The following is an 18978-nucleotide window of genomic DNA, read 5'->3' as shown; positions in this document are numbered from 1 at the left end:
TAAAATTTCCCAGCTTCATAAATATTAAAGTATATTATTAAAGCATAGCAAACAAAAAAGCATTATGAAATTATTGTTTGGGGAATACACAGACACCCTATTTGCACATGTAAAAGCAAGTGCACATACATGTACTTTATTTGAAACCATATACATCTTATTATTATAAATAATACATATTAACATTGTATTTACTATAATCAACTTATTAGATACCTGTCAGACCAAAAATGGCATCAATTGATTGATTAAAAAAGGCCATTTGTTTAATGTAAACCTTAGTATTTGCAATGTGGATTAGTGTCCCATATGGATTGATCCACATTCATGACTACTCTGAGCAGGCGAGCAGCAAGCAGCTTAATAGTTAAGCGTATTTAATATACTTGAAAGCCGCACTGACAGTTATTAAATCTTGTAGAGCAACTGCACCCTTAATGCCTAGCTTGTGTCCATGCCATGTTAGAAGTAACAATGGCCTTCATATGCCATCAATATATTGAAAGCAATTGGTGTTATTATTGGAATGATTACATCACAAAGTTCCAGTTGAGAGCCTCTTTCTTTTGCTTTTCGCTTATTCACCAGGATGAAAATGGTTACAGGGAAATCTTCTAAAAATATCTTTGGAATTGACAAGTATGCTTTGAGTAATTTATGTACACATAATTAATACTGTTGGAATTATTGGGTGGCACACACACTGCAACTTTATCTTAATTTCTTAATTTTTAATGGGTAAGCTGAGGTTGTTGCATGGGCACACATTAACCACCAACAAACAAATCTGTCCTGATGAAGGCCACATTATTAATGCAGCAGCAAAGAGTATAGCTCTGGAAATGCCAAAACTTCCTGTGTCAACACTTTATGTTTTGTAACATCTGTGACACCATTATTTGTATGTGATTTATTGAATTTCTGGTCTCTACCACATACATGATCTTGGCACCAGTTTCATTTTTGTATTAGTTTAGTTGGCATTGTTTATGTCAGCAGAGGCTAGCCCCATTTTAATTATTTAAGGTATTGAAGTTTGTTGTAATAGAACTGTAATAAAACATTATGGAATAAACTCATCATAGATATGTGTTTTCTTGTGTGAACCTCCTCTGTCTAACTTCCCATTTTTGTTGTTTGTTTGTTAAAGTAACATTTCCTCTTTGTAAAACTGAACAATTTGGTAGTCAATTAATGTCATTTAACAAGCAAAGAGTTGGTGCAAGTGTCCAGTTCTTGACGATATTTTGATTATTATTGTTTACTTTGGCATTTCATGACGAATCTGAATCACAAGGAAATTGGAATCATTTACAAGCTGCCTTTACTAATAAACAGATAACATTAAATGCCCTGTTTTCCCTAATTATATTCAAATGCTAGTTGAAGAAACCAAGCAGAACTAAAAAAAGATACATGAGAACCAATAACAAAAACAAATTGAGGGTGCTGTTCCATGGCTGAACCATGCAGACATGAGCTCCTGCGGCTCCGTACTGTCCCTGACATATTCTGTCCTGAATATCCTTTCTATCAAGCAAAAGACACAACATTCCTGTTATAATGGGCTATGAACGATAAGGGACGTACAACGAGTGGCCTCCCCTGAGAATGGAACCTGCTCGAGAGACAATCTGGGTCACTGCCCCTTTGATGCGGTGGAGAGCGCTGCCATTTTGATTGCCTGGAGCGATGTGGAAGGAAGCAACATCAGGGCATTAGCCACACACCAAGGACTGTGGCGGACTTGCAGTGGTGATACAGAGGTGAGGCACAACAGGGTGGTGGTCAGCTGGGGGGCCATGTGCTGGCACTGTGTGCACTCCAGACCGGATCAGAAACTGAGAACACGTCCCATGATGCACTGGGACACTCCCTTGCCTCCTCTCCTGACTGTTATAAGTAGAGCTGTATCCCTGGGCATGCGTCCTAGTTTGCTTGAATCAACAACAATTGATTGAGGGGGAGACTGTGCTCTGATAGGTTAAGGAGTAGTTAAGCCAGGTTGTAGCCTGCAACTCTGCACTCTTCCTGATATTCCTGAGTTGGAGACCCAGGTCATTTCTTAATCACTACAGGGCATATCGGTTGCTGCCGCTCGCTATTTGTCTAAAGACAAGGAGAAAAAAGGGTACGCAGCACAAAATGGAACCATATGCAGTGACCTACTCTGCCCCCGCACAATCTTATTTGTTCTCGGTTGGCATGTCGTCACCTACCACTCTCTTGCTTACGGATGTAATGAGGGCCATCACTGACTCCCGGAAACCCATAGAGGGCAAAATGGACACTATGAGTTTGGATGTGAACTTGCAATGTCATAACCTTCCAAAAATATCTTCAAGGATGACAGAGGGTGAGAAATGTATCTCTGCTTCCAAGGCCACCCTTCAATCACTTGAAGGCCAAGTGACTGACATGCTGAAAAAATCCAAATATTGGATGACAGGATTGAGGAAGCCAAAGCTAGATCCCATGGAAGCAACATCAGAATACTGGGTCTCCAGGAAAAATCTGAAGGGCCCAGCATGGAGCTGTACCTTGACAAATGTTTTACGGGGCTAGTGAAACTGAGAGGGTTTTCGAATTTTTTCTCCATAGAATGGGCCCACCGAAAATCAACTGCCCTTCCAATCGCCGACTCCACCAAGAACTGTTGTGGCAAAACTATTGAATTACAGCGATCGTGACGCACTTCTTCATATGGCACGCAGTAAAGATCCCATGACATATAATGGAGCTAATGTTGCTTTTTTCCCAGATTACACCAGAGCAGTCAAGAAAGCACACCAGTCGTTTGACTCTGTTAAAAAAAAATTGAAGTCTCTCTAAGTGAAATATGCCCTCTTCTTTCCTGCTCAACTAAAAATCTATCTGAATTCTGAATGGGAAAACTAATTTCTTAACCGACCCTCAAGAAGCATGGACTTGGATGGAGACACATTTGGATGTTGGGGAGGGAGCAACAGACAAGCAGGATAACAGCCAAAGCTGACCTCAAACAGCCTGTAACTCTGGCCCCCCTGTTGGAAGAACCCATGGATCCACTGGATGGACAGACCCATGCCTCGTGAAATATGGGCTGTTAGAACCTCCTCCAAAGATAAGCTGTTACAGATATTTTATAACAGGACAATGGGCCTCACTATAAGCATGGCAGTCCGTTAAGCATGTCGGTAGCATAGTTCCCGGACTGCCATACTACGAGCTATGCTCGCGGGTGCCTGTCAGCCCAACAGGGCATCCTCGAGCACAGTAAGTCAGATGCATCGGCACTGTTGTAAATGGTGCCGGTGCATCCGACGTCCCATTCCCATTGAATCTTATGGGGCTTAAATGGGAATGGGGACTGACAGTCACCGGCACCCGGCAATGGAGGGCACCCGGCAATGGAGGAATTACCGTGTCCGGCAAAGTCAGAATATCCTGGTAATTCCGCAATTCTTTTTTTTTGATAACATGTTTTATTGTCTTTTCGTGTTACAATACAATAACATATAAACTTACAAACATAAAACTGTGCATACATGTGGTAGAGCTACATGAGGGACCTCTGCCTATATGCGGACCAATGTAGAAACACAACTGAGGTTAGGAATACAGTAGATATTAACCATATCATGTGTCCATTTGACATTTCACGTTCAGTTCTTACAGATGACTAGAGGATTTAATGACCTAGCTTTTATGCCCAGAGGTGGCGAGGATGTTAAACTACAAGCTGGATTATTTCAAATTGTACCAGTTTCACAACATCTCTTCCCACTTCCCCCATACTTTGTCTGCTTTGCCCGGGCACCCTCTTGCTTGGTAAACCCGTCGTTCCATTGGGATAATTGCGTCTATGTCTGATTTCCATTGTTCATACTGTGGAGTGATCTCAGAACCCCATAGTTGCGCTATGTTTCGTTTAGCTATGCCGGTGGCTGTTGAGACTAATAGCTTTTCAAAGCGCGATAGGCCCTGTTCTGTATCAATTCCCAGTAGAAGGAGTTTGGGGTCAGTAGGGATTGGTCGGCCTAAGACTCTGGCGAGTCTATCACAGCAGCTACGCCAGAAGTGTTGTACTTGTGTACATTGCCACAGAATGAGATAGAATGTCCCCTCTTCTTGCTTGCAACGTAAGCATTTTGGATCAGATGTCTTGCCCCATAGTGCCACTCGAGGGTAATATATTCTGTGGAGTATTTTCAGCTGAATGAGTCTGATTCTTGCTGAGATCGCCGTTTCCATGGGGTACATCAGGGTCTCAATCCAGTCTTTGGGTAGAATCAGGCCCACGTCCCTTTCCCATTTGAGTTTCAGGCACGTGAACTCTCTTGTGGCAAAGGAGGAGATAGCGTTATACAAGGTGGATGTGATCCTGGCTTTCACACTGTCGATAACTATATTTCTCTCTATGGGCGTGCACTCTGTCATTTCCAGAATTCCGCATTGTTAAACTGATCATGGGCCATTGATACAGAGCCAGCTGGTCTTGGTGGCTGCGATGCTCCCCTCACAGTTAACATTTAGGGGGTCATTACAACATTGGAGGTAGCCATGCCGCTATTTGCGGCATGGCTACCCCCATTCCGGGTACCGGGTCCGGGTTCCCTGAATGGGGAAATACCGGGCCATTCCGACTTTGGAGGGCCTGGTATTTCCCCATTCAGGGAACCCAGACCCTGTGCATCCCCATTCCCATTCAAGCTCCCATAGGGCTCAATGGGAATGGAGAGCATGCTAACATTGGGCCTGTTAATGACGGGCCCGTTGTTAGCATGCTGGACCGCTTGCGGGACCCGCTAAGGATGCCTGGTTTAACCAGGTGTCCTTAGCGGGTCCCGCGAGCTGACCTCTTAATGAGGCGGTAGGGGGTTGACGGGGCCAGCAGCTCTACCGGCCCAATTAATCTCCTACCGCCAGGGTTCTAATGACCCTCTTAGTCTTACTTGTTAAAGGGGGAGTTTGCTCAGAAATGGTATTGGCCCAATCATTCGGGCATGTATTTTTGAACAACATTGATCGATCTTAAAAAAATGTCTAATGCACCTTACCTTAGTTTTTCTCACTTTTACAGAAGCGAAAACAATGGGTCGGGTACCGACATCTTGTGCTAATCTTATCCGTTGATCCGTCGCCCTAAATTCAAGTGCCCTTGCAGCAGTAATTCAGATCTTCCGCCACTAAAGCTGATATCACAAGTCAAAACGATATGCTCTACCTATTTTAATGACATTCGTGGGAAGCGTAGCCCAACGTACTCTGTCATCACCCACATCATGATGTTACCTAACACAGAACCAGGAACATAAACACACACTTCCACACAAAACGCAAACATTTTGTTTCTTTTCACAAAAAAGATAAGAAACATATATATTGAAGAAAACAGCAATAGGCGGGAATGTAACAAGTTCTTTTATTTTTAACTTAAAGCTCAAAAAAGGAGATTATGTCCACAAACACATTGATACATTTTGCCAATAGAGCGTATAGCTAGCAAACATTGCGTGGTTCACCTTTTTTGTATAACTGTGAATCGTGATCTTATAATGTCGATTCTGTTCATCGATCGATTAATCCCAGTCTTTGCATTCTCCAGAGATAGTTCTTATGTTGCATCACTGATGTTTGATCGACGCACATGGCATTCCGTTAGTGAGAAGAAAGAAGTGGTTTCACTTTCAAATGGAACACTTTCACATTGGCACATTTTCAGACCCTATAGGCTGCCATGTTGCTCCTTATTACTGCAACCTCGAAAGGACAGATTGGTGTCTGGTGATCATGACCAGATAATGATTACCACAGATCCGTTGATGATTATTGTACAATTACAGTTGAAGAAGCCGTCAACTGGAAGATCGAACCCATGGCAGGTGAACATCGGTAGAATATAACTATGTAAAATCGAGAATGCAAAAATATATGCCAGTACACAGTTTATAATAGAAAATGCATAGTACATAAATATGTTAACTAACAATGTAGATTACAATTTACACATACAATATCTAATCTTTGCGTCAAATTGAACATTCATATGTCACATCGTAATCATCTAGCATACAGCACACTTACATTATGTCTTGAGTTTCCAGTCTCTCTTTGTGACAGATGACTAACCGATTTGAAAGACAGATCTCAGTAATGGAAACTTAACTTTCTTATGTCTGCTTTCAGTACAATGAATCTTAGCAATTCTTTGTGGATATTCGACACATTCAAATTGTTAGTATGGCTGATTCGAGGACAAATACCAATGAAACCCTTTTTTCTGTTTTCACAGTGAGACATGGGTTGGTTTCGTTTTAGGGAACACATGCCACAAAAATGAACCCTATTATTAACTGTTTTCAATGGCAAGCTGTGCAGTGAAACACAATGAAATATTTCAAGTATTCCACATAGCAAAATATGTACTTCCATTTTAACGGTATCAAGAGGCCTGGTCCCACAACATTTACATATTCTTTCACAGATGCGCTTGATGAGGTGCAGATAGGCTAGGACTGGCCTATACAGTAATAGGGCAATGCCCAAAACAAAAATCCAAAATGATAGTGTGGGCCAGTTTTTTCGTCAAAGTGAGCAACTTTTTTTCCGAAAAAACAGAATTTGAATACACATCATGAAATAAAGGTTTTCCACCTGGACTCCAATACAACGACTTCAGAAATTCTGGTCATTGGCTAAATAATGTCACTGTTGGGACTATGAAACCTATTGCAACATTACTCAATGCAACTACTTCACAACACCTGATAAGTATGTATTGATGTAAGCTAAGTAGCTATTTGCTACCCACCTTCAGTGCGGATTAAAGACAGACAAACTAATTTCAGTTAACATTTTTGACATATAGAGATGGTTACAGCGTGAAATATAGATGCATGGATATAGATGGATGACAAGCAGTGGGCTGATATATAGAGACGGCATGGTTGGACCAGGAAGGGGGGCAAATGGGCGATTTTAAACCAGGCTGTGTGGACTGCTGCACCCAGGGCCACACGTGTAATGAGCAACAAGAACAAAAAAAAGATGACTTCACTAAAATTCCAGCACACCTTGAATGAGTTCAGTTTTGAAATGCTTACTGGCTTCTGTGTAGATCTATTCCAGCAATCATCTTGACTTCTGCGTTGATGCTGACGCACCAGGGTATCCTGCACAGTAAAATGAAAATAAGCAAAGGCCGCAGGCGCATGGTCATAGTGCACATTGGTAAAGTATGCTTTTAAATGACATATTCTTTTGCCCGTTTTTTCAATGGTGGCTAACACTGTGGGACATTAGCCTTTGGTATATTGCAATCTGCATCCACTTAGCATGATTCTTACTTGATCACAAAGTTAGACTCCATATCTTAAAATACTTTTTCCTTGCTTTTATTCTGTATGACTGCTGCTCCAATTTTCTTCTGAGATTCGTGAACTATTGCAAGTACATTACAAATAAATAGTTTGGTAGCACCCCAGTAATAACCATGTATAATACAATTATGGTAGATTGTGGTACTCACTTTTGTGCACAGATCAACAATGCGCACACAAGGATGTAACCGTCAGGTATTACCTATTATTATAATAGTACCATTACTGGTAATATGTTATGCACATAATAGACAATATTGTCCTTTTAAAGCTTTTCCAGTGATAGGCAGCTAGAATGTCGGCATCTGAGATGCCATCCTTTTCACCCCTTTCTGAAAACTTTAAGTCTTTACATACATATTATTGGTCAGACTTACTCCCTCTCCATCACCATATCCATGGATGACACCCCACACAGTTACCTCTACTTCCATGAATTGAAATATGTAGCAAACTTTACAAGAAAGTGTATATGTCTGCCAATTAAATGTCAAGTCCACTCATTGTCTTTCCCTGTATTGTCAATGAGCAGTCCCCATAGCTACAATTACCATCAAGTGCCCAAACACAACTTCTTCTCGTGTCTTGCATAACATTAATGGCAAATAAATGTGATCTGGCATGTACATGTGAACCAGAGGAATGCAAGGGGGCTATTTACAAGCAATTACTCAATGTGCAATGTGGGCAAATGAAAGTTGTTGTGTGCCAGGTAAGGGAAGGGAAGTCAGTAAAGAGTGAAGGGATGGTGAAAAATGGTAATTAGGGCATGATATTTTATTGAAACACTTGTGTATAGGCACGATCTCAATAAAATATCATATCAAGTAATTGATGGATGAAGTGACATCAAGGACATGTTGCAATGGAAGAATACCATATGGTGCTCTGCACGTAAAATAAGGTCAATTATATAGAGGTATAAATCATAAATGCTGCATCATTAGATTGAGTGGCCATTGCAAAATATTCATTCTTGACTAGCAAGCCAATGCAACTCCTTGTGGAACACAATTAATAGCTATTGTTCCGTCAACCCATGTCCTCTGTGCAAGATACAGTCAAACAACTTTAATAGTACATCTTGATCTGTTGTATTTAAAATCTTCAAGTATGTGATTGCATTACATTCTGTGGATGTTCTATTTCTCATAATGAACAATTTGTAGAGAAAAATAGTTTGAGAATAAAAAGCACATGTATCTAGAAATGTAATCAAAAAAACTTTTCAATGATTTAAAAAAATGTTACATACTTAAAATAATCAGATTTACATTTATTGTTGTAATGTTGTAATATGAATGATATTGAGGGAAATAAATCAAAAAGTCAAAGAAAAATGTAATTATTAATGCCTATTTAGTAAGATTACTTCACGAAAAAACATTAATACAAAATAAAATGATTGAACAATTACATTACAAGTCATATACTGTTCAATTCTTTTTACAATCTAAACAGTTTCCAAAATTTGTGCAAAAGCTTGAAACTAGCTCTGTTAAAAATTGTGAAGACAGCCATGTTCTGTGGCATAGACTGGGCCCTGGCAACAACACCTGGAGCAATTGCATGTGTTTGCATGGCCGGCACATTCAATGTCAGATCTTTAACAAATTCAAAATCCATCTGCTTGAATATTGACTTTGCCACCCACTGTTTGCTTCTTTTGGTAAACACCTTGTTGTGACAAAGCATTCAGAAAATTCTGCAGTTTTTTCCTGTGCCCTACAACATTCTCGTTGTGTTCAAGTACAGCCAGTCTTGTTCTGTCCTTCATACCATCTTTGCTGAAACGCAATCTTTTAGGCCTGTACTTTAGGCACATATTATGGAACACCTCCAAATCTCCAGTGGGGCAGAATTCTGTGAGTACTCTCATGTCTCTTGAAAGCGTTTTGTCATACACAATCTTCTCAAGTGCTGTCTGAGGAGGGGAGCCTGGCACCAACCACCTTTTCTTACAGTGCTGCTCCTTGCTCAATGGTGCATGTGCACATTCATGGAAATGTTAATTTTCTTCCCAAGAGTATATGCTTGAACAATGGTGCCGCATTGAACGCTATTTCTCAAGCACAATATCTATAGATCCATCACGAGTTTTTGAGCTCCACGAAAGACGATTGCTGATACACTGTGACCAATTTAAAATGTTTCTTTGTCCTTTTTTTACCAGCAGCAGTATTTTATTTAGAAATTGATTTTGTGACGTGCCATATATCATATTGTTACTTTATGTGTGACCTTTGCTATCCATATGCGCATCTCAGTGGCTATCAGTTCCATTTGCATTACCCTGGTTTGCAGAAGTTCAATGGATTTAATGAAACCATATTGTTTCCATGGCAACAGAAGATGTACATTCAGACAATTACATTATGACTGAACTCACTATTATTTTACTCTCCATATCTTAAGTGGTAAGTGCAGTCCATCACCAGCAAGCCTGAGTCTTTTGCCAGCAAGAGCAGTGTCCATTGGTATATTTTCAAGTGCCCAGGTCTGGCTAATAGCAATAACATTCTTCTGATATTTGTAGTATTGGGTTTTAGCATGGAACTCAAGTTCCACAAATGTACAGAAACTTGACATTTTCCTGAATGTTAATCTGCTAAACAACAGAGCAAATGAGCAAAGTACATTTACAGCAGGCACTTTTCCAAGTATAGGTTGAGCAGAGCATGAAAATGAGTTTGTATATGTATTCGTTTATTGGTAAAGCGCATCAAGCCCATAGGCATCTGGGTGCATTTCTTAGGTTTACAAGGTAACATATTACATTACGCAAATAAATATGTACCTAGGCATTAAATACAAGTTACATTTACAAAGTTGCATTAATTACAGATTACATTTACAATGTTGCATATTACATTGCGAGATTACAGGTGTACAAAACATAAATGATTTGTTACCTAGGATTGACAATAACTGCAGTAACGGGCAGGAGTGCCTGACGTGAGAGGGTTAGTGTTCTTGCGCTAGAAGCCAGTCTTTGACTTTTCTTCTAAAAGTGTGGTACGAGGGTTCAGATCTGAGTGAGATAGGAAGTGAGTTCCACAGTTTAGCGGCAAGCACAGGGAAACTGCTCCCAACAGCCTTTTGAAGCTTGAACCTCTGGATTTTGAGGCAGTGAGTTTGGGCTACATTCATAAGGCGGTCTGATATGTTGGAAGAGAATAGGTTGGAGAGGTAGCTAGGGGCGCGATTCACGAGGCAGTTGTGCGTGAGAGATAGTGATTTAAAAGCAATTCTTTGGTTGACCGAGAGCCAATTGAGACTGCGTCTAAAAACTGAGATGTTTTGGGCTCTTGGGATATTCAGAGCCACCCTGACGGAGTTATTTTGTAGTACTTGTAACTTGTTGGTGTTTCGTCGGCTAATCCCTAGATACAGTGCATTACGGTAGTCGAGTTTCAACAGGACTAGTGCTCTAGCTATGGTAGTGCAATTGTTAGTGGTTAGAAAAGGTCTACATGAAGTGATGTGTATGCACGTGTAGGCCGTGGGGGACCTTATTGCATTTGTTTGTCTGTCTAGGGTCAGAGTGGAGTTTAGGTAGATGGCGAGAGATTTTACGTTTTTAGAGACCTTGATGGAATTGCCGTCTGTGATGAAGGAGTCGAAGCTAGCATCAAGCTTACTGAATCTCTGTTGTGATCAGAGGAGGAGTAGCTCTGTCTTATCATCATTAAGACAGAGCCCATGTTGCGCCATTCAAGCCTGAATGACAAGGTAAATGTCATTTGGCCTTATTACGACCCTGGTGATGACGGAATGAAGGGGGCCGGTACGGGACCGGCCCCCTTCATTCCGTCAGGGCCGATTACGAGGTTCCCTCTGCGGGACCCGGATCAGACGTCTGGTAAAACCAGATGTCTTTTCTGTGTCCCGCGAGGGGAAGAGGAAGGTAACAACAGGACACTTGTAATGTCCCCGTTGTTACCTCCATCCCCATTCCCATTGAGCCCTTTAGGGGCTGAAATGGGAATGGGGAATAGTTCCTGCAAGGAGGAATTACCGGGTCCTCCTGTTTCGGAATGACCCGCTTATTCCTCATTGCAGGAACCCGGTTTGGAGGCAGCCATGGAGCTTATCACTCGATGGCTGCCTCCAAACTCGTAATGAGGCCCATTGACTGCTTAGGAGTCCACTTTATGGTCGCCGGTGATGGGAATGAGAATTTGGGTGTCATCTGCATAGTTAGTGTAGGTGACACCCAATTGGTCGAGGTCATCAAATAGGGGCTTTGTAAACACATTATAAAGAGTTGGAAACACGCAGGAGCCTTGGGGGACTCTAAATGTGACTGGTGCCGGGTCGGCAGCTACTGAAGGGGAGAAGATCCTCATAGATATGTTCTCTAAAAATTATTGGACCAAGGTGGTGGCTTTGTTGGAGAAATGTGCAGCGGAGATGAGGTGGTTGCATAGGACTTGGTGGTTGACTAGGTCGAAGGCAGCCGACAGGTCAAGCAGTAGGAGGAGGGTGAGTTTCCCATTGTCTTTTAATTATTCAATTTGAGTTTTCAGGTCAATCTGGGCCGTCTCTGTCCCGTGCCTTGGTCTGAACCCAGATTGCCTGAGGCCGAGGAGGTTGTTGGTTTCTAGGTGCTCCTGGATCTGCAGGTAAACTGCTCTATCCAGGTTTTTTTAAGAGGAAGGGAACTGTGGTGATGGGCCTGTAATTAGTAGGCATACAGGGTCTGGTGATGGCTTCTTAAGTAATGGTAGAACCCAGGAATCTTTAAGGTTCTTACGGACTATGCTTGTATTGAATGAGGTATTGATTACGGAGTTGATGAAAGGAGCCAGTTCTGTGGATGCCTCCTTGATGATGGAGGCTGGACATGTGTCACCCGGAGTGTTGGAAGGTTTCAATTTGGGTATTATGTTTTCAACGTCTTTAGTAGAGAGTGGGGAAAATTAAATGGCTTACTGGTCTTCTGGATTGAAGCTTGAGTAGTATTCTGGGGAGACATTTGGGATGTGGTTTGAGGTGAGGTAAGTGAGAGACTTGTTTTTTTGGAGTCGATTTTTTCTTGGATCATAGTGATTTTACCTAGGAGTGCCTTTTGGATATTGGAGCACCACAGGATGTCTTTGATGCAAGTGTCAGGGGGGCTGATGGGGATTCTAATTCTTTTAATATGTCAAAGAGTTCTTTAGTACTCGAATTGGCTTGGGAAATTTGGTTATTCTATGTATCTTTTTTGGCCTGAAAGATCGCCTCCTGTCAGTTGAGGGATGATATCAGTTGGTTGTCCTTGTAAGTTGCTATGGGGAGGCTCTTGCAGAGGGCCCCAACATTTCCTTTGAAATTGCATAAGGCTCTGAGGTGTGGTGTGAGCCATGAATAAAGGTGCGCACAGGGTGTAGGCTTGCGCAGTTTGAGAGGGGCGATAGTATTGATGGCCTTAAGGAGGGTTAGGTTGTAGATGTCAACTAGCACAGTGGGGTCTGAGGGTGCTTCTTTGGGGTTGTTGATGATGGGTAATATGAGAGGCAGTAGTTTCTCTAGAGTTATGTCCCTGTTGTTCCTTGCGCTTACAGGAGGAGAGGGGTTGTGCTTAGGGCAATGGCTGTCGTGCTTAATAGTGAAGGAGTTCAGATGGTGGTCTGACCAGACACAAGTTTTGTTGGCTAGGATGTTGATGTTACAATTGAGGTCTGCCAACCAATCAAGGGTCCTGCCTTTGATGTGAGTGGGTTCAAATATGTGATGAGTAAAGCCTAGTTCAGTTATAGTGTTGGCGATGTCTAGGGCATCAGTGTCCTTAGAGTCTTGGAATCCGAGGTTGAGGTCACCTAGTAGAATGATTTGTGAACTCAATTTTGGTTTTGGGAGTAAGAAGGGTCGTAATATCTTCTTCAAAAGTAGATACTGGCCCAGGTGGCCTATAAATAAGGTGCATCATGAGAGCTTGGGTGGCTGAGACTGGGAGCTTGATTGACAGTGGTTCTGCCAAAGGGAGAGATTGGCCAGCTAAAGGTCTAAGGGATGATATATAAATGCAACCCCCACCTCTGTCACTTCTGATGATGGAGTAGTCATTGTGGATGTCGAGAGAGAGGGAAGGCCCAAGCTGCATCATGCAGCCAGGTCTCTGTGATAGCTAGAAAGTCGAGGTCTTGGAGGGTAATGTAGTCTGCAATATCTAGTGCGTCGGCAGGTAATGATCTCGCATTTATTAGGGCACCCTTAAAGGTGTGGGTGGTTTTGTTGCGACGAAGCTTGTTTTTTGTGGGTGAGTTGATTTCCCTAGGTGAGGTAACTTTAGTCTGTAAGTTCATAGGTATGTCCGGTAGTTTGTGTGTGTTATTTTGAGGTTTGGTCATGGAGGTGGTTTTGGGCACTGATGGGACTGGTAGAAATCCTGTGCCTAGTCAATCATTCCTGTGTTGCAGTACACAGGGTATGTTGGGTATGGGTTTCATGGCAAAATGTTTGAGCCATAGGGCCGGTAAATTGAGGTAGCGGTTATGCAGTGAGGATGTGGAGGTTTTATAAGCAGGGCGTAGGCAAGGAGGCAGGACAGTTGTAGGGGCAATACCATCTGATGACGGGGGCCTGTTGCTCGTAGTCAGAGTGGTGCAAATAGTATTGGGCATGTTATTATCTGTGTAAGCGGGCTGTAATGGGTAGTTGTTGGAGATTTTTGCCTCCAAGATGGGATGTAGCCCGGTGCAGAGTAGTAGTGGTAAGTAACGTAGTATGAGTGCCAGATGCATAGTATCGAGAGAAACATATGAGGCTAGGTTCTGTAGGATGGTTGAGTGGAGGGGAGGCCAGCAGAGTTTAGGCTTAAGGCACTAGTGTCAAACCATCCAATGCTTGTGTATATCGAAGACAGATGAAGACTGGGGTGGAAGCAGTTACTAGAATGGTTGCTGGTGGAGCAGTAAGATGTGAGTGACGTGTAATATGGACTGTCACTGATTGCAGTGAGGCAGATGAGCGGGCTGGTGAGGTGCGGTAAGGCTAATGTGGCCGAGGTTGCCTGAGTATGGTGGTCATGCAGGTAGGCGAGGCAGGTTGGCCGATGAGGCAATCTAGACAGGGGTTGTCAGGCGGGCTGCAGGTATAGCAAAAGGTGTCTGCACTGCTGTGCCGGCTGGTTGTGCAAGGGAAACAGTTGATTAGCAGCTAGGGGGCGGTTTGTGCAAACAAAAACATCACAGCAAGTATGAGCAGATGACTAGCAGCAGGTGGCTGGATCGTACAGTCAGAAACAGTTATACATGTATTAACAATTGAGTCGCAGTTTAGGGCGGGTTTATGCAGTCAGGAACAGGGCACATATAATAAATTGGCTAGTGGCTAGGGCCGGTTTGTGCAATCAAAACAGTACAGCAAGTATAAGCAGTTGACTAGCAGCTGGAGGCTGGATCGTACAGTCAGAAACAGTTATCCATGTATTAACAATTGAGTCGTGGCTTAGGGCTGGTTTAGGCAGTCAGGAACAGGGCATGTATAATCAGTTGGCTAGTGGCTAGGGCCAGTTTGTGCAATCGAAACAGTACAGCAAGTATAAGCAGTTGACTATCAGCTGGAGGCTGGATTGTACCGTCAGAAACAGTTATACAGGTATTAACAATTAAGTCGCAGCTTAGGGCCGGTTCAAGCAGTCAGAACCAGAGCACGTATAAGCTGTTGGCTAGTTGCTAGGGCCGGTTTGTGCAATCAAAACAGTACAGCAGGCATAAGCAGTTGACTAGCAGCTGGGGGCTGGATCGTGCAGTCAAAGGCTGTTATATAATTATAAACTTCTGACTCGCAGTTTAGGGCGAGTTTGTGCAGCGTGGCACTTAGTGGGGTGGCTATGCAAGAGGAGCTGAGATGAGGGAAATCAGACAAATGGGCATGTTAAGCAGGTGACGTGTTGTTAAATTAAATCATGCGAGTATAGCCAATTAAACATGGAACAACATAATAGGCTATTACGAATTGCAAAGGTTTAAACTTAAAATGTTAAATGCAGCCATGATAAAGGCATATACTGATGGCATGCTGATGGCCAAGCAAAATGTTTTACACAAGGGCTATGCCCACATATCAGATAAAATGATTAGTGACTGAATGATCATATAGAGAAGGGCATTTCAAGCCTGACTCAGGGCGCTCTAGGCGCTGGGAGTGGTGATAAGTTCAGCTTACCCAATGTTGCAGGTTTTCGGTGCTAGAGTGGCAGACCAAGGTAATCCTGTGGGGAGCAGACTGGGACGCTCTACAGCCGCGGCCAGCCCGGACAGGCACAAACAGGCAAGTGCCTTAAGTAGTGCGCCTTAAGAGGAGTGCTGGCTAGCGCCTTCCGGAGGTGCTAGGCCCCTGATATGGCTGTGGGGTTCCAATCAGGTGTGAGGCTCACTGTTGCTAGGCAACGTATAAACAAGGACCAGTGCGGCCATTTTGCACCTCATGTCAGATCAGTGATTTTGATGTAAATGGCGGCAGCAGTAATGCTGATCTCAGGCTCTGGGAAGCAGGAGGGATAAACCTGCAAGAGGGAGCGTGCTGGTGGCCGGATGGTGCGCTCATACCTGCTTACCCGGATGGTAGCAGTCTTGATGGCGCTGTCGTGCGGGAGGTTGTGCCTCTCCTAAAGCCTGATGACAATAGTGCGGGCTGGGCTCTTGCCCACTCGAGGAAGCGGGATCGTCGGTATTATGATGGTGTACACAGCTACCCTTGATCTTCAGGTTATTGCCTTTGACTGCATGAGTAAACATCACCAATGGCTCTCCACAAATCCTCCTACATAATTTATGATCATATTTTATCATTTTTATAATCTTGATCAGGCAGCAGTCCTCCACACTAGGAAGAGTAAAGTCCAGATCATGAGCACAATCATCAATCAGTTGTGATGGTGCTTCAGTAATTTCTGTGTTTGATATTTCTGTTTTTTCTGCATGTGTTTTGGAAAAAGGAAACATTGTCTCTTTCTTAGATGGACAGTTCTTAGAGGGTGTGGATTGTGTGCGTGGGTCTGCAAGCAATTCTGAAACATCTTCTGTGGTGTCTGTCTCTTCTGGGTGACGTTGTGTGCTGTAACAACGATCCATGGTTACTTTCCATGTGCCACTGGTGACATTCCATTCAAATTCTGGCCACTGGACATCTGCATCACAACTCTGGATCTTAAGAGGACCATACTGAGCCTCAAAATGTAGTTGCTCCAAAGTGACATTGGTTTGACAAGCAACATCACTAGTTTGTGTTGTCTGAGTCTTTATGCTTCTCTTCTTCCTAAGTTTCGAATCGATGAAAAAAAACATGCTTAATTTATCGCACACATAAAGAATATATGAATTAGAACCTCAAAATGTTAAATCAATAAAATAACTCCTAAACAAATTTCATTTTTAAAAGCCTGTTTGTTATTTACCCTTGTTTTCCTAGTTTGCCTTGAAACAGTCAATTTTGATTTGCCAACCACAAGATCAAGCTGAAAAAAAGTATTTTGAAAAAGTATAAACCATGCAATTTGCTCTTCCACTTCAAGTATCATATCTACATTTCTACAAATATAACCACATTTCCCTATGGAAATCATTAAACATATTAAATATTACATGAAAGGTAAAATTGATAACTGATAATTTACAATATCTTATGTATACCTTTGGTCCATGTTTATCTTCAATTTTGACCGCTTCAGTAGTACATTCCTCGTGCATAGCAAATTCAACAAAAATTGATCAATTGTTAAACAATTTAATGTTAAAATCTTTTTTCTCACAAAGTACATCTTGAGAAAGTTGATTTAATGATTGTCGACCTTACAATATCAATTAAACTTTGAAAATAAATCTGGTTAATCATCGGATTACGTTTACATTATTATTAACATAAAGTCGAACACTGTGTGCATGTAACATTTTAAAAAAACATATTTGAAATTGTATCTGATAACCTTCCGAGATGTCGCAGAGAGTTAGTGTGAGATCATCCTGCAAAACATAGTGAGTAAATTCTGGCTAGTAAATGTATGATGCGTTGTAATTTTTTTTAACTGTTTCAATTTTTCACTAGATAGCTAAAGTTTATGAACAAAAACATACACCAGTCATATAGTGAAAGGGTGATTGTTATTCAGTAACAAAGTAACTTTTTGTGAAGGTTTACTTTCATTGTTGCATGTGTTTCTGTGATAAATACATTAAGGTTATTTATCAAATTCTTTGCAATTTGCTGATAGCATTGCAAATTATTAGAAAAATAACACTTATCTTATATTTAAACAAGATATTGTAATCAACAACTTTTCATATAATTCATTACATTCTCACATCTCATAGCTCATCCTCTAGAACGGTTGCAGTAGAAGAATAGGACGTTGTCGAAGTGCCAGCATTCCACCTATATTAAAGCAATGGTAATAATAAGGATGTAAAAGCAAAATAAAAGAAAATATTATACAGCCAAAAGATGTGCAATATTGACATACAAGCCTACATGCCACTTTTTAATCAAAAACAAATATTATTCATATCAATAGTCAATATGCTCTTTTTATTTTTATTTTTGTATTCATTTATTTGTCATTTTCGTTATAAACATCCACTATGCATTAACAACAGCAATACCATACAAACATTACTTTTTTTCCCCTTTTTTTAAGACATTGAATAAATAACATTCTTTACCATAGTTCAAACTGATGTAACCATTCAAGAGTACTACATATGACAACAGCATTAATTAGACAAATAATAGACAAAAACAGTACACACAAAAAAAGAAACTCACTCATAAAAGTTATTGAATGGACTCCATGACAAAACATATACATCTTCCCATTCCTTATTCATCATCATTACTTTTTCATATTTTGATCGGTTTATCATTTCTACTGGCCAATCAGCCATAGTAGATTTTTTCCTAGTTTTCCAAACTTTTAGAAACAATTTTACACAATCATCAGTTATCTACGTAATTGCACACCTTCCTTCATGCAATAATAGACATGTCCAGTAGTTCTTGGAAATCTAATACTCAAAATCATGTGTATTCTATCAAGTATCTCCTTCCAGAATTTGCATACTCGTGAACAGCTCCAAAGTTGATGCATTAAGGTGCCTCTCTCTATTCCACACCGCCAACACAACTTCAATTTATACATTCTGACAGGGGTCCAATACAGGTGACCCAAAACCTTCTATCTTATCAATCTTACCCCTGTATCCATCTTTGCTATTGGGGCCACTTTGAGCAAATCATCCCAAGTCTCCTCTGATTTCTGTACACCAATGTCTTCTGATCATTTTTCCCTTAGTTTTGTCCATGATTCTAAACGAACAGACTCCATGGACATCATATTCATGTAAGTGGATACGTTATATTCTATTCTATCAAATAAATTACAAACCCCAGGACGTGACACCAGTTTCCTATTCATTATATCTATTCTTGTAATCAGTAGTTCTTTTAGCTCTGTATAATGATTCAATTAATTCCTGTGCAATCCAAACCTTATCCTCAACTCTTTAAATTCTATAACTTTCCCTTACAACGTCTTCTATTTTTTAGAATACCTCGATTAATCCAGTTTAACCAATGCAGACTTTTATTTCACATTTGAATTGCTGGATTATGCCAAAGTAATGCACTGTAATTA

The sequence above is a fragment of the Ambystoma mexicanum genome, chromosome 10, assembly GCF_040938575.1.
Source record: "Ambystoma mexicanum isolate Mex_15411 chromosome 10, UKY_AmexF1_1, whole genome shotgun sequence".
Taxonomy (NCBI): Eukaryota; Metazoa; Chordata; class Amphibia; order Caudata; family Ambystomatidae; genus Ambystoma; species Ambystoma mexicanum.
The sequence above is the reverse complement of the archived record's forward strand: the minus strand, read 5'-3'. Positions refer to the sequence as shown.